Genomic DNA, 15,830 nt, shown 5'->3' on the forward strand with positions numbered 1-15,830 from the left:
CCGGCGTATCTATTGATACGCCGCGTAATTTCAAAGTTCCCGCGTCGTATCTTTGTTTTGTATCTACAAAACAACATACGACTGCATCTGGGCTCGATCCGACTGGCGTTCGTCTTAGTATGCCGTCGGATCATAGGTGCATTTTTCCGCCGGCCGCTAGGTGGCGTTTCCATCGAATTCCGCGTCGAGTATGCGAATTAACTAGATACGGCGAATCCACGAACGTACGTCCGGCCGGCGCATTTTTTTACGTTGTTTCCGTAAGGCTTTTTTCGGCGTATAGTTACCCCTGCTATATGAGGCGTATCCTATGTTAAGTATGGCCGTCGTTCCCGCGCCAAATTTTGAATTTTTTACGTCGTTTGCGTAAGTCGTTCGCGAATAGGGATTTGCATAGAATGACGTCATCGTCGTAAACATTGGCTTGTTCCAGTTTATTTTCGAGCATGCGCACTGGGATACCCCTACGGACGGCGCATGCGCCGTTAAAAAAAACGTCATTTACGTCGGGTCACAACGTATTTACATAAAACACGCCCCCATCACATCCATTAGAATTGCGCGCCCTTACGCCGCCAAATTTACACTACGCCACCGTAACTTATTCAAAAAAAGGATTCAAAAAATAAAATGTAAGTTACGGCGGCGTAGCGTATCAGAGATACGCTACGCCCGACGCAAATATGCGCCGATGTAGGTGGATCTGCCCCATATTCATTTGTGCATTTTATTCTGCCTGGATTTCAGCTTAAACATTCTTCATTAACCGTCTTTATAGCGAGTACACACTGTCATACAGCCGATTCGTTCTGTGAAATTTCCCACATCATAGCACGTCTCGCAGCCTGCCCTGCCCATAGTAAATACGACCCTTCTTCTTAGGCTTAGTGAACCGTCTAGACTTCTTCCATGTAATAAAATATCCCAGCTGCTAATTTGTGGCTGCTGGGTAATAATGTCACTGAAGTGTCTAATTATAAGGCACGAGTGATTACAGTTTTGCAGTCGGGTTTGACATTTGTAATCTTATTTTGCGATATTCATTCTTTAATTAGACACAAAACAATCATAAACTCATATACAGCGCCATGGGTATGATACATAATACAGGAAATAAATACTGCAGAAAAATGACATGCACTTAATGCTTCCTGGTCTATTGAAAAATTATTAAAGTGTTACTAAACCCACAACAGTAAAATCAGTCTGTATATGCAGTAAACCATGCTTGTTATTCTCACTGTGGAACCTAAGGGGTTACGGTAATTCTCTGCATTGTGTAAAAAGGCTGTTTGATCCTGTCTTCTCTGATCCTCCCCCCATTCCACCATTTGTTCACTGCCCGAGGGCCCCATGCCACTAGGGGGCCCCATCAGGGTTGCCAGCCTCAGTAAAACCAGGGACAGTATGTAAAAAATTGTGTTTTTTTTACATCTGTCCCTGAAATGTCCTTTACTGACACCCTTTTGGTCTAAAAATCCCAAGATTAGAGCTGCCCGCCTCTCCAGTACCTTTTCAGTGTGTGTGTGTGTGTGTATATGTATACTGTATGGCCCCATAATCTATTGCCTGAGGGCCCCATAATCTCCTATTGCCCGGGGGCCCCATAATCTCCTAGTGCCCGGGGGCCCCATGAGTTGTCAGTCCGCCCCTGGGTGTCAGACATAATTTCCGGAGCTAGGAATCAGCGGGAGTTCATGGAAGAGCGTTCTTCACCATCACCTGCATCGCTGCCAGCGGCCTCTGTTTCCAGTGTGGTGAGTGGGCATTTGCCCATATAGATTCAGAAGGACGCTGCATATAGACATCATCTACTTAATCCAAGTTTCTGGTACTTGTGGTGCCACTGAAGTCAGTCTTTACATTCTATGAACACTGTATGCAGACATCTTTATCCTATTGGCATCTTTATTAACAGCAATCCTATTGGATACAACATTATCAAGGCCATATGGGAAAAGTTTGAAGTGAAATACAGATACAGTACCTCACAGATCAGCCAACATTGTTATATCTTACCATCCAGGATTACTTTATTCATAACACTATAAAGCTAGCTGAAGACAGCCGGATTCCAAGGAGTAACATTTCAACCTTTATATCCTCTCCTTATTTGCTCCAGTGACTAAAGTTATTTAGCACAAAAAGGTCTACTTTCATCCTTTGGAACTCTATTTAAAGGAGCCAGTCAATTTGGATATATTATTTTGCATAGTGTTCGGTTATGTTATATTGAAAGTAGACACCCCAAGCTATTTGCTGAGAGGCATGGTGAGTATTTTACAGCGCTCATTTATTTTTGAAAATTAAGAAAGACATTTTTTTTTCTTTTTTCAATTTTCAAATCTTTGTGACAAAAAGCAAGATCTGCAAAATACTCACCATTCCTCTCATCAAATAGGTTGGGGTGTCTACTTTCCAAAATGGGCTCATTTGGGGGGGTTTTGTGCCATCTGGGCATTCCATCGCCTCCGAAACTGTGATAGGCAGTGAGGAGTGAAATCAAAAATGTACACACTTAGAAAGCCTGAAGGCGGTGCTTGGTTTTCGGGGTCCCGTACACGGCTAGGCTCCCAAAAAGTCTCACACATGTGGTATCCCCGTACTCAGGAGAAGTAAAAGAATGTATTATTGGGGTGTAATTCCACATATGCCCATGGCACGTTTGAGCAATATATCATGTAGTGACAACTTTGTGCAAAAAAAAAAATTCTCTTTCCCGCAACTTGTGTCAACATGGACTCGACATGCCTCTCAGCAAATAGCTGAGAGGCATGTACACACGGTCCAACTTTTCCACGGGCAAGCCCCCGTCGGAATTTCGATCGTATGTACGCGGGATTAGGAGCGAAATCGCTCCTCCGTCCCTAATGCCCCCCATGCTTCGGCGTATATGCTCTTTTTTTTAACTGTGGTGGTGAAATCACCTCCTACAGCGTTGGAGTCGCGGCTTTATGTATCGTAGGAGCAAACGCTGTTGCTGTCACGCTAAATAAATCCGCGCTGAAACTGAATGGCGTACCTGCTAAGCAAATGATGGTTAACAATAAAACAAACATTACAGTATAACATACCATACCTGTAAAGCAAATACAATAAAACATAGTAAAAATAGAGAGAACAATAGATATACAACAATAGTGAGTGGACAGAAGAGAGTGAACATAAGAGAGAACAATAAAGAGAAAGGAGAAAAATACAACCACAACTATTTTTGGATTTTTAATTTTATATGTTTTTGTGTGAGTTTTTTTCAAAAAAATCCACTTTTTTCACTTTTATAAAAACTGTAAAAAAAACTGTAAACTGAACGTTGCAGATTATGGTCTCTGAAAATGTGATGGCCATCACATCTTCCGACACCCTGTGTTAGTGTGCCTAGGACTGTGTGGTGCTGTACCCTACGCTAAAACTCAACTAGTGTGTGGTAGCATTTGAAACATTCACCAATGCAGGCACCAGGTTGGTCAGGACAGGAGGGACAATAAAAGCGGGTGTCACGCCTAAATCCGCGTTTGCTGAAGACACGACATCCTCTTTGGGGGTTCTTTGAGTAGGGGTACCAGGGAGGACAAAAGGAAAATGCCTCTCATACAACCGGCTTACTGCAGTTGCGTTGGGAAAGTGGGGCACAGCACCGTCTGGAAACAGAAGGGCTGCGACGATCTCTTCCTGGAATTTTAGGAAGGATCCAGTCCGTCCTAAAGCTCTGTATAGCACATGAGCGTTCAGCAAAGCCAATTGAAACAAATAAACAGACACTTTTTTGTACCAGCATCTGGCCTTACGGACAATTAGGTACGGCGCCAACAACTGGTCATTAAAGTCCACCCCTCCCATGTTAAGGTTGTACTCGTGGATACAGAGGGTTTTTTTCCACAAAACCAGTCGCCGTAGGAATTTGGACTGCCTTGTCTGCGTGAAGCGAGGACAGAACGAAAACATTCCGTGAATCCCTCCACTTCACTGCTAACAAATTATTACACTGTAAGCAGGCTCTCTCCCCCCGACTGAGACGGGATTCTACAAGCCGTTGGGGGAAGCCCCGGCTATTTGGTCGCACGGTGCCACATGCGGCAATTCCATAATCAAAAAGGTGACTAAAAAGTGGCACGCTTGTGTAATAATTGTCCACGTACAAGTGGTACCCCTTTCCGAATAAGGGTGACACCAATTCCCACACTATCTTACCAGCGCTCCCTATGTAACCTGGGCAGTTCTTCGGCTCTACGTGGCTATCTTTTCCCTCGTAAACCATAAAGCTAGATGTATAGCCTGTTGCCCTGTCACAGAGCTTATACAACTTGACCCCGTATCTGGCACGCTTGCTGAGAAGGTACTGCCTGAAAGACAAGCGGACAGAAAACGTAATCAGGGACTCATCGGCGCAGACAACTTGATGGGGATTATACAAGGCTGTAAAATGTTCGTTGAAGTGGTTTACGAGGGGCCGAATTTTGTAGAGCCGATGGAATCCAGGGTCTCCACGAGGATGACAGAGTTCATTGTCACTGAAATGCATGAACCGCAAGATCTGCTCGTATCGTGTCCTGGCCATGGAGGCAGAGAAAATGGGCATATAGTAAATTGGGTGCATGGACCAATATAACCGCAGCTCACTCTTTTTAGTAATGCCCATGAAGAGCCCAGGAAGGTTTCAAATTCGGAAACCGTAATTGGTTTCCATTCTTTGGCAAGGGACAGCTGGGGATTAGCGGCGATGTATTGACCAGCATACAAATTGCTTTGGTCCACAATAGATCTATAGAGATCTTCGGTGAAAAGCAGAGAATAAAAATCAAGTGACGTATAATCAACTGTTTCCACCTGAATTCCAGGTTGGCCAGTGAATGGGGGAAGTACGGGTGCTGCAGAAGTGGTGGGTACCCAATCAGGATTGGCGAATGCAGCAGGAAGGGCACTATGGGCACAACGGGCCTGTCTTTGTCTTCTTCTTCTTCTTGGTGGCAGCGGGACACTACTTGTGCTTGCCACCTCGCCAGCTTGAACTGCACTTATGGGACTCGCCACATCACCACGTGATACTGCAGTGCTGGATGTACAACCAGGATGTACTAGGCCGCTGGTGCTTGCGAGTTCACCAGAAGGAATAGCGGCGCTAGTACTTCTCTGCTCCATACGAGAGCCCTGCGGTTCTTGCACCTCAGCGACAGCAGAAGATCAGGGTCTGGTACGCCTGACCTTGGCAGGGACCACAACTCTATTGCCAGAGCTATCTGTCAGGGAGCCGCTGTCGTCTAAAGGATCGTATTCTGAGACCGAATCTGACAGATGCTTGACCTCCGCCTCACTATCTGTCATGCTCAGAAACGTGTAGGCCTCTTCACTACTGTATCTTCGATTTGCCATTTTGGGCTCTGAATTTAGGGGTACAGTAGTAAGATTCACTGGCCACAATAAAGGCACAAGCTCTCCCTCCTCCTAAAGGCCCTCTCATCCGTAGAGAGACGTGTTAAGCCCAACTGCATGGGTTCTACTTCACTGATGGACTCGGTACCAGGAGGCATTATAAGAGTATAACCTCTTCCTAAGTCTATCTAAAACTTGTCTGATCTTCAATTAGACTGTATTAATTCTTGCCAGTCCGGTTGCCAATGATTCCAATCTCCACTACTTTGTAGAGCTACACCTGCCACTGGATTCAAGTGCCAGAGTCTCCATGCCACATTCTTGGCTTCCAACTGCTACATCACTAAGGTGTTTCTTCAAAGCACCAATGGCATTATGGACTGTAGTAAAAATAATTTTTGTATGACCCATTAAGGCCATTATTATACTTTGTGCAATATGAACATTTTATCATAGACTAACTACAATCAGGACATACATATCCCTTACTCTGAATGGATTTTGCTGCCTCAGCTAAACCCATTTTCCTTCCAGTAAAGATTTGGAACAGCTGAGTCTGAAGTGAAGAAGTTCTTGGAAATATTTAGTAATACGCACTAAAATAAGGTCAGGAGGTTCTTTCTTGGCTGGAAGAATGCTGTTGCAATGGCACGGAAGTTAATAGCATTTTTTCTAATTGAACTGAATACAGAGCTAAAATTAGCAGCATGCCGTAAAATACAATGTCTGCCAATTTACGAGCTGCGGTATTAGTTATAATTCAAATCTGACAAATTAATACGAAGCTGAGGATTGGGATAAGCCTGTCGAGAGACAGCAGTCTAAGTGTGCTATAAATTCACAAATTTCTCTCTTTCGCTTTGCAATTAATGCGGAAATACCGATTTTCTTCAAAATTGAATTAACATATATAATTGCCATACCAGGCAACGTGTGATTTATTCCTGTTAAAATATTGCGTATCCATTTCAGTCTGCAGCTACCCATTTTCCGTAGAAGCCCAAGAGAAGCTAGATTTATTTTCTATGCACCTTTGTAGGCAATTAGAGCTAAAGCACAACTCCAATGTAAAAAAAATGTAGGCCGGATTCACATACATCGGCGCATATTTATGCCGCCGTAGCGTATCTCTTTTACGCTACGCAGGCGCATCGCACAGAGGCAAGCACTGGATTCACAAAGCACTTGCTCCCACTCGCTGTTAAAGATATGCTGGGTTTCCTCGGCGTAAGCCAGTGCAGGTGGAAGTGGGCGTGAGCCATGCTAATGAGGTGTGACCCCATGCAAATGATGGGCTAAGCGCCATAGAAGTACTTAAAATGAACGGTGCATGCGCCGTCCTGTGGCCGCATCCCAGTGCGCATGCTCAGAATCACGTCGAGACAACTGACTAAGATACGTCGAATCACTGCCTACGACGTGAACTTAACCTACGCCTAGTCATATTCACGTACAACGTAAACGACAAAAGATACGACGGCTTGTGTTCCGTGGTCCATACCTTTGCTTGAGTTGCGCCTCCTATATGGGGAATAACTTTACGCCAGACATACGACTTATGCAAACCGCGTATATGATGCGCCGGGCGCAACTACGTTTGTGAATCGGCGTATCTCCCTCATTTTCATATGTGCATAGAAAATCTATGGGAGCGGCAAATGCAACCAGCGTAAATATGCGCCCACGATACGATGGCGTAGGCAAGTTACGTCGGTCGTAGGAAGCCTATTTTCAGGCGTATCTTGGTTTCAGAGTACGGCGCATAGATACAACGGCGCATATTTACACTTACGCGGCGTATCTCGAGATACGCCGGCGTAAGTGCTTTGTGAATCCGGGCCGTAATGTTCTGCAAAAAAACAGCTTCCACCCATCCCCAGCCATGGGTGGAAATACCATTTGTGAAGACCCATGGGTCACTTTATACTAGACTTTGGTTCTGGAAGCCAAGCTAATGTCATGTAGACCTGGACTCTGCCCATTTCTATCTAGCTGTCAATTGACAAACAGTAAGCAATTGTTTTTGAAGCAAACTAATAGTCAGTGAGCATCAATGCAGCCTGATCAGTGCCCATCTGCAGCATTGCTCCTCACTGCAGCCTGATCAGTGTCTATCTGCAGCCTTGCCGAAATAGACAGACCCGGATATCCTGTTTACTCGGTTTGGCGTCACGCCCATAAATAACATAAATAAACCAAATTTATTCAACGACCCAACATAATCTCAAAATAATTAAAAAAATCAACAAAATACCAAAAATATACCTTACAACGAAAAGGAAAACTAAAACATAACCCAGTTTTGGTTTCCCTTTTCTTCAGGTATAGCAGTTTTTTTTTGTTTTGTTTTTTCTAGACACTTGTACCATAAATTGGGGTATTTTTATGTAGTTAAGATTTCTAGTTGATTGTCCCCCCCCCTTTTGAATATGTTTTGTTTTTGTTTGAGGCATAGACAAGTGTATTTTCTTAAAGGTTATTTAGCAACACCCCCATGGGTCCTGTTAATCACTTAAAGACCAAGGGCGAGATTCACGTACTGCGGCGCTTTTTTACGTCTGGCGTAGCGTATCTCAGATGCACTACGCCGCCGTAACTTACAGCGTATTTCCCGTATCCACAAAGAATTTGCGCCATACGTTACGGCGGCGTAGTGTAAATGTGTCGGCGTAAGGGCGCGCAATTCAAATGGCTACGTAAATGACATTTTTTTCTGAACGGCGCATGCACCGTCCGTGGGGGTATCCCAGTGCGCATGCTCCAAATTAACCCGCAACAAGACAATGCTTTCGACGTAAACGTCATTCTACGCAAAGCCCTATTCGCGAATGTTTTACGGAAAATTTGACGCTGGCCCGACGTCCATACTTAACATTGGCTACGCCTCAAATAGCAGGGGTAAAGTTACCCCGAAAAAAGCCTTGCGGAAACGACGTAAAAAAATGCGCCGGCCGGACGTACGTTTGTGGATTGGCGTATCTAGCTAATTTGCATACTCGACGCGGAAATCGACGGAAGCGCCACCTAGCGGCCAGCGTAAATATGCACCTTAGATCTGACGGCGTACTAATACGTACGCCAGTCGGATCTAGCCCAGCTTCAGGGGTATCTTGTTTTGTGGATACAAAACAAAGATATGCCGGAACAACCTAGAAGTTACGCGGCGTATCAATAGATACGCCAGCGTAACTGTTTTGTGGATCTGGCCCCAGACCTTTTTCTGACATGTGTTCTTTACAAGTAAAAATCTGTACTTTTTGCTACAAAATTACTCAGAACCCCCAAACATTATATATTTTTTCTTTATCAGAGACCCTAGAGATTAAAATGGCAGTCGGTAGGTCTCGTGGACCCCAAACATGGCACACATATAGACCCACTCTTCCTCTACAAGTGTGCAAAGTTTGTTGTCTGGGGGACCTACATCTGAGGAGCACCAACTTTTCAAATCCGGGCACCCCTTCCATAGACTCCCATGTTAAATGTCAGTCTAGTCATGCACACAGTGAGGCATGGGCACAGTGAGGCATAGGCACAGTGAGACAAAGTGAGGCACAGTGAGGCATGCAGATGGACACCCTAGGCTTATACTCGAGTCAATAAGTTTTTCCATTTTTTTGTGTTAAAATTAGGTGCCTCCGCTTATATTCGGGTCGGCTTATACTCGAGTATACGGTAAATGGCATTTTGACTTTAAGAAAAAAAAAAATCCTATTTATCTGCCCGAGAACCGGAAGTGACATCAGAGGTTTCTCCAGTCCTCCAAGGGCATAGAGCCGAGTGGGGGCTATCTTACCCCCACTTAACTTCCTGCCCAGCCATCAGCCGCATCGGATCGGTTCCAGGCTTACAGATGGCTTTGGTAAGCTCGGAACCAACCAGCCAAGTGATCTTGCGGCAAATTTGCTATAGCAACGGTATTTAACATCCAAATCATGACGTACATTCCCAGTTATGTGGTTGGCAAGGGGTTACGTTAAATTTGAAATGTTTTAAATTTCTTGAACAAACCCAAGACCTATATATATATATATATTTTTTTAGCAGGATGCATTAGGAAGGCTGCATTTCTGGTGAAATCAATGAATAATTTCTGTCACCATATCTGATGACCAGAAAGCTGCAATTATTAAAATGTTTGTTTTTTTGGTTTAGATACACTTTATAGGGAAAATAGAATGGTTTGAAGTCAATTCTTTATTTGTTGTCTTTTAGCCACATTCAGAGAGAGTTACGCCGGCGTATCAGTAGATACGCCGACGTAACTCAGGATTTGTGCCGTCGTAAGTTTAAGTGTATTCTCAAACTGAGATACACCTAAACCTAGCTAAGATACGACGGCCTGCGCCGTCGTATCTTAGGCCCCGTACACACGACCAAACATGTATGCTGAAACTGGTCCGCGGGCCAGTTTCAGCATACATGTTTGGTCGTGTGTAGGCGCGAGCGGGCCGAATTCCAGCAAACATTTGCCCACCGGGCCTTTTCCCAGCGGGCAAATATTCCTGGACGTGTTTTAAAACCGTCCGCTGGAATCCTGCCCGCTCGGACATGTACGGTCGTCAGTACAGACCTACCGTACATGTCCGAGCGCCCGCCGTCCCTCGCATGCGTCGAATGACTTCGACGCATGCGTGGAAGCCTTTAAATGGCAGGCCCGCCCACGTCGCCGCGTCATCGCCGCGTCATCGTCGCGGCGACGACGCGGACACGCCCCGCGTAGTGTTTACGCGCGGACTTCTGTACGATGGTTAGTACAACCATCGTACAGAAGCCCTCTGGCAGGCATGTACGGTGAAAACGGTCCGACGGACCGGTTTCACCGTACATGTTTGCTCGTGAGTACCCGGCCTTAGGGTGCAATTTTTCAGCTGGCCGCTAGGTGGCGCTTCCGTTGAGTTCGGCGTAGAATATGTAAATGCCTAGATACGCCGATTCACGAACGTACGTGCGTCCGTCGCAGTAAAGATACGCCATTTACGTAAGGCGATTCCCGGCGTAAAGTTAGTCGAACAAATAGCTGGCCTAGTCAATGTTAAGCATGGCCGTCGTTCCCGCGTCAAAATTTGAAAAATTTACATCGTTTGCGTAAGTCGTCCGTGAATGGGGCTGGACGTAATTTACGTTCACGTCGAAACCAATACGTCCTTGCGGCGTACTTTGGAGCAATGCACACTGGGATATGTACACGGACGGCGCATGCGCTGTTCGTAAAAAACGTCAATCACGTTGGGTCACCAAACATTAACATAAAACACGCCCCCCCCATCCTCATTTGAATTAGGCGCGCTTACGCTGGCCCCATTTACGCTACGCCTCCGTAAGTTAGGAGGCAAGTGCTTTGTGAATACAGTACTTGCCTCTCTGACTTAAAGCGGTGTAGTGTAAATACGAAACGCTATGCCGCCTTGAAGATGCGCGCCCCTACCTGAATCTAGCTATTTATCTTCAATGAATTTGATAAGTTAACAGTGTTTTTCATGAAGACGTATCTAGTATTTGAGATAACCACTTCCTACTGTCCCTGTTTAAAGTGCCTTTTATGAGTGAAATATTTTCTTTTACATCTCACCATAAAATATGAGAGGACTCATAAAATGATAAAAGCTCCATTCCGTGTACACATGTCACGATGAGTACCTATCGAGAAGACATCCCGTGGCCCTGTTATGTTAGTATAGACATATTGGAAAGCTGATTTATAGAGAAGAGCAGAAACAAAAAAATAAATAAATAAAAAGTAGAGCTGCAGATGAACCATAGACGTGGGCAGGGGCGGACTGACAACTCATGGGGCCCCCGGGCAATAGAAGATTATGGGGCCCCTGGGCTTACAGATGGCCACCACGCCAGGAGGCAGTGCAGAGGCAGGGCAGCTAAAATCTCTGGATTTTCACATCAAAAGCATGTTGGTTTCGGACATATCAGGGACAGATGTAAAAAAAACACACATTTTTACATAGTGTGCCTGGTTTTACTGAGCCTGGCAACCCTGATGGGGCCCCTTAGTGGCATGGGGCCCTCGGGCAGTCTGCCCCTGGACGTGGGACAATCACTAATGAGTATAATATTTATTATGAACCAAAAGCGAAGACTGTGGGTATCGCTCAGACTCCAGAGGATCCTGATCTGTGATCCAACCACTGGCTGGGACTGGGATAAAGCTCATCCCAGCTCCAAGCTTCAGTGTGTAAAAAAAAAGGTGTCCTGTAAGCCGCACATCGCTGCAAGCCCTGTGTGAAAAGTATGTAACAGCCTCAGCCTGGGCGCCAACCAGGCCACCCCCCCCTAACGTGTTTCACTCCGTCTCCAGAGCTTAATCAAGTGGAGTAAGCTCTGGGGGTGGAGTGAAACACTTGGGGGGGTGGCCTGGTTTGAGCCCAGCTGAGACTGTTACATACTCTTCACACAGGGCTTGCAGCGATGTTCGGCTTACAGGACACTTTTTTTTCTATGCATTGAAATTTGGAGTCGGGATGAGCTCCATCCTAACCAGCACTCACAGCAGTTGGGTATTAGACCAGGATTCTCTGGAGTGTGAGCGGCACCCACAGTATTTATTACCTGAAACAGTTGAGAAATATGACCAGCTGAAGGTACAGTAGAGACAAAATAGTGAAAAAAATAGGTACAGATAAATATGGAAGGGAAAGGTGCTGAGAAAAAAGAAAAAGGGCAAAATAAAAATAATCATCCATTAGGATAATAAAGGAAGGACTAGCTTCTGTGGAGCTACACATTCCCAGGGCTCCTCCTGAACCATTTCATCAGGAGCTCCAGACTGGGCAAATGGTTTTAGAAAAGGAGGTGCCTGGCAACTGAGGATGCCACAGCAAGGGCTGGGACAAGGGGTGGGCAGGTGGGGAGGCTGCCCTGAGCACTGTGGTATTATGTGAGGTGGGGGCAGGTTGGAAGAGAGGGAATTTTTGTTGGAAGGGGGAATTTGGGGGGGCGGGCGGCAGGGGGTTAGTATGGTTCTAGGAGAGGAAATTTGGGGGGGAGGAGTGCTAAAAGTGGTGATTTAGGAAGATTTGTGTCAGAAGAGGGAATGGTATGAATAAGAATTGTGCTAGGAGGGTGGGTTGTGGGGGATTTGTGCTGGGAGGGGGGATTGGAGTAGGGGAGGGGGGAAAAAGATGTGTACTAGGAGGGGTCATTTTAGGGGTAGAGGGTCTGTGCTAGGAGAGGTGATTTTTTGGGGGAAGGGGCATTTGAGTTGGGGGGGGGGGGGCGGGGTTGGTGGATGGGGCAAACATTCATGCTGGGAGAGGGGATTTCAGCAGGGGGTGGATTTGTACTGGGAGGAGGGAGAAAGCATGCAGATAAGTGCTCAGTTTTTTGGGGGGAGGAGGGATTTTTACTTTTACATCTTGGGGGGGGGGGGGGGGGCACAGTTTGGCATGTTCACCCAGGGCTTTAGATGTCCTTGTTTCGTCACTGACCACAGCCTATCATAGAAGTGTTTGCATGGCAGAAAGGATGAATGAAGTGTTTTCAGCTAAATTTCCATGCAAATTTTTACAAATTTTGTGCTCACTGGAAATTGACCAATATTGTCTAATTTTTCCATGTGGCAAAACAAGGAAATAAAGAAAATGTTTCCCTAACTTTGGGCCAGATTCACATAGAACTGCGGCAGCGTAACGTATGGTAGATTCGCTACACCACCGCAAGTTTTCATCACAAGTGCCTGATTCACCAAGCACTTGCATGAAAACTTACGCCGGCGGCCTCCGGCGTAAGCCCGCGTAATTCAAAGGGGCGTGTGCCATTTAAATTAGGCGCGCTCCTGCGCCGGACCTACTGCGCATGCTCCGTTTTGAAATTCCCGCTGTACTTTGCGCGAAGTGACGTGATTTTTTCGAACGGCGACGTGCGTAGCGTACTTTCGTATTCCCGGACGTCTTACGCAAGAATTTATTTTTAAATTTCGACGCGGGAACGACGGCCATACTTTATACAGCACATACGTGGGCTGTGTAAAGTTAGGGCAGGTAAAACGACGACTAAAATTGCGACGGGAAACTAGACTAGCGACGACGTACCGAACGCGAAAACCCATCGTGGATCGCCGTAAAACCTCATTTGCATACCCGACGCTGGAATACGACGCGAACTCCACCCAGCGGCGGCCGCGGTATTGCATCCTAAGATCCGACAGTGTAAAACAATTACACCTGTCGGATCTAAGGGCTATCTATGCGTAACTGATTCTATGAATCAGCCGCATAGATACTCTGAGAGATACGACGTTGTATCTGAGATACTCCGTCGTATCTCTGCTGTGAATCTGGCCCAAAGTTCTTTAATATGTGTGTAAGAGAAATTAATCATCCAATGGTGGTGGCACCTGTTCCTGTGACAACTAATGCCTCGTACACGCAGCCAGGATTTCCAACAGGAAAAAGTCAGTCGGGAATCCCAACGGGAAAAAAGAGAGCCAGTTCTCTTTTTTATGCCAGCTGTTTTTGGCAGTTTTCCCATCTGAAAAATTGCGATGGAGCATACATACGGTCGGGATTCCCGGCCAAAAGCTATCATCGCAGTTTTTCCACCGGGAAAACTGGCCATGTGTACAAGGCATAAGAGGGGAAGTCCCATAATTTTGCGGAAATTTCCTTTGATTTTTCTTTGCGTCTCCAGAACAGCAAACATTAACTTGATAGGGGTTTTACTTTTTCCCTACTCTGTTAAAAAAAAAAAACGTTTTGTCTTGAGACCCACTTTATGCCCCCCTGGTTGTGTGACGTTGGTATGTTGACAATGGTGATGGGAAGCAGGACATTTCTCTAGATATCTGGCTGTATTTGCTCACATGAAGAAGGTGATGGATACACGCACACTGGGCTGCAGAAGTTCGTTTTTAGTTTATCATGTGAGGACCACATTAATCAACAAGAGTTTGGTGTCATCTGATAGAACAGAGCAGGTAGAGATAACAATGAAGAAACTGTTACCTGCATGGCTGAAGGTTCTGTTCTTCGTAGGAGGCTTTCCAATCCAATAACTGAATACACTATTACATTTGATTGATGGCTGAATGCTATTAATCAATTTCAGATTTATTTTTCAAACTGATATGTGATTCATCAAATAGTCAGCTAAGTATTAATTAGGCCACACAAAAACTTGTTTTTCTGTTTTCTTTCTTTATCCTTGATGAAAAGAAGTCCCCTTCACAGAACGTGACACAGAGCAGCTGGTAGAGATCGGGGAGAGATGTGGTCTGATTGTCCTGCATTGTGTATAGGATCATCAAAGTGACCAACGTCTTCCCTACCTCACTTACTTCCTTCTCTACTCTTCCTCCCTGCCTCCTTCTTCTCCCTTCCTTCCTTCTTACCTTCCTTCCTTATCTGGCTTACTTCCTCTTTCTTCCTTCACTTACTCCCTCTCTATCCCTCCCTGTTTCTTTTGTTTCCCTTCATTCCATCCTTACCTCCTTTCTTTCTGCCTCCCTTCATTTATCCCTCCCGTTACTCCTTCCTTCCTACTTTCCTTCTTTCCTCTATCCCTTCTCCCTTCCCATATCCCTCCACCATCACTTCCTTTCTAACTTTTCCTTCCTTTCTTTCTTTCTTTCTTTCTTTCTTTCTTTCTTTCTTTCTTTCTTTCTTTCTTTCTTTCTCTTTCTTTCTTTTCTACCTCCCTCACTTCTTTTGTCTTTTCCTCCATTCCCCTATACCTACACCCATCGCTCCCTTACTTCATTCTCCTTCCTTCCTTCTTTATATGCTTCCCCCCCGCTTTCATCTCTCCGTCCCTTCTCCTATCCCTCCCCCTATTGCACCCTTTCTTCCCTCTCCTTCATTTCTTCATCTTCCCTCCCGATCCCCCCTTTCTTTCTCCCTTTCCCCCCTTTATTTCTCCCTCCCTCCCTTTCCACCTTCATTTCTTCCTCCCTTCCCTTCCTTCTATCTTTGTTCATCCTTTCCTTATTCCTCCCTCCCTCCCACCCCTTTTCTTCTCCATTCATTCTCCCTCCCTTCCTACTTTCCCCTGTCCCTCCTCCATTTATTCCTCCCTGTCACCCTCTTCTTCCTTCCTTTCTGCCTTCCTTCCGTAGCACCCCCAGACACCCTGGAGGCATGGTGGAACCTCCAGAGGCAGAAGGGAGGCCAGAATTTCACCCCAGGGCTGAGTACATGGCTAAAACAGGACTTTTCCAGAGCCTCTCCAAGCCTATGGAACTCCTTACCCCAAACTATCCGTCTATCTCCTTCTCTTTTAGCTTTTCGAGGATCCCTGAAAACCCTCCTCTTCAGAGAAGCCTATCCTACCCACATCTAACAACTGTATTTTAACTTTGCCCACCTGATCACCCCCCACATCTACTACCCTCTGTTCCACTTCACCCTCCCTTCTAGATTGTAAGCTCTAACGAGCAGGGCCCTCTGATCATTCCTGTATTAAATTGTATTGTAACTATAATGTCTTCCCTGATGTTGTAAAGCACTGCG

Source organism: Rana temporaria, chromosome 5 (genome assembly GCF_905171775.1).
Source record: "Rana temporaria chromosome 5, aRanTem1.1, whole genome shotgun sequence".
NCBI classification, from domain to species: Eukaryota; Metazoa; Chordata; class Amphibia; order Anura; family Ranidae; genus Rana; species Rana temporaria.